The sequence below is a fragment of the Acinonyx jubatus genome, chromosome D1 (genome assembly GCF_027475565.1).
Source record: "Acinonyx jubatus isolate Ajub_Pintada_27869175 chromosome D1, VMU_Ajub_asm_v1.0, whole genome shotgun sequence".
In the NCBI taxonomy this organism is placed as follows: Eukaryota; Metazoa; Chordata; class Mammalia; order Carnivora; family Felidae; genus Acinonyx; species Acinonyx jubatus.
Genome location: NC_069390.1, coordinates 107,351,883 through 107,353,620, shown reverse-complemented (window position 1 = coordinate 107,353,620; position 1,738 = coordinate 107,351,883).

The window sequence follows — 1,738 nt, the reverse complement described above, 5'->3', positions numbered from 1 at the left end:
TCAGATTACATTTGGCTTTTGCTTTCTTCTTTGTAATTTACTGGATTTCACTACATCTTTTGGCAATACATATGTGTTTCCTTTATAAACAGCAAAAAAGGGAATAACATTCATTTGATGGCCAACAGCCCAATGGTCAAATGTAAAGAGAAAAAAATAGTAATAAAAGGGAAACAATATTCACAAAGAGGTCATTGGCCTACTCCAGAAGTGGCTATTACGCAAATAAACTTTTGAAAATTATACTGTAATTACATATTGTTAACATTTCTGCTTTCTCTAGCTGACTATCTCTCTACCTGCCTTCTATGTCCACTTTGATTACCATAAGAGCTGGTCTCACACTATAATCACATCACTGAGAATTTATTATTACTTGTCCGTAGTCATCTACCATTTCCAATGGATCATCCCTTCCAACTTGGTCTAAAAACAGAATGCTGAAGATGAAATATTTTTTTTTTGCAACCTTTGAAGTTACTTCTCTGTTTCAGAGCTTCCCTATGGTGTGGATCAATCAATATCTTTACCCTTCTTGACAATGAAAGAATTATAAATGAATTGCGTCCAAGCACTTTCTGGGAGCGTGATGGTTAAAATTCCCAAGAGTCTGCTGTCTCTTTCCAGCAGATCAAAACTGAGTGACATGACCTAGCTTGTAGGCTGAGGAAAAAGTGTAATTACTATGAGATGACAAGTCAACTATGAGGAAACTGCAGCAGGTGAATCTGCATGTGAGAGCTCTTCTATTAGAAACTGCAAGCACAGTATATGAGAGAGGTCCGGATTTAAGTCTTTGTCTTATTGTCCTGTTGAACACTGCAGTGAAAAAGTAGAACATTTGAGGAAGATGTGTTTCCTTTGTAAAAATCAGAATCGTAACTGAAATTTCCAGTGCATCGTGCCATGCAGGGACAGCGTTGGCAAACCAACAATGCCGCTCCCATGTGTCAGCAGAAGCAGGGCTTTGACAGTTCGTGGCATATTTTGCAGGTCTGCTGAGACCTCCAGGATTGTATTAAAGGAAGGATTTAGACTTGTTTCTATGGAAACCATAACTACTCCGTAAGCCTGTTAAACAAGACCATCTGCAACATGGTATCTTAGTTGAGATGATAGTTTTTGCAATCCATCGTTGAAAAATTTTTTCAATCTGGATTTCAACATCTGCTGAGAAAACGCTGTATCTGTGAGGACCATATTAGAAAAGAATCAGCTGGCCACTGCACCCATGTTCACACACTGCAAATCAGAATGGCCTTCACTTCCAGAAAAAGGGCTTCTGCCCAGAACCCAGGGATAACATCTTTACTTTGAACAACTCATGAGATATCGGCATTTTCCTAACTAGCTTTTATTTGCATTTCTCAGACTTTTTAACGTTTCTTCACCCCAAAGGCATTAATGCATTTAAAACTAAATTGGTTTAGGGCCGCATGGGTGGCTCAGTCGGCTGAGTGGCCGACTTCGGATCAGGTCATGATCTTGTGGTCCGTGAGTTCGAGCCCCGCGTCGGGCTCTGTGCCGACAGCTCGGAGCCTGGAGCCTGCTTCTGTTTCTGTGTCCCCCTCTCTCTCTGCCCCTTCCCCATTCGCGTTTGGTCTCTCTCCGCCTTTCAAAAATGAATAAATGTTAAAAAAAATTAAAACTAAATTGGTTTAAGGATTAAGAAGCAGAAAATGTGTGCAGTCTCTTCTACCTACTAGTTGTAAATATCTATGCAAGTACGCCAGACTAT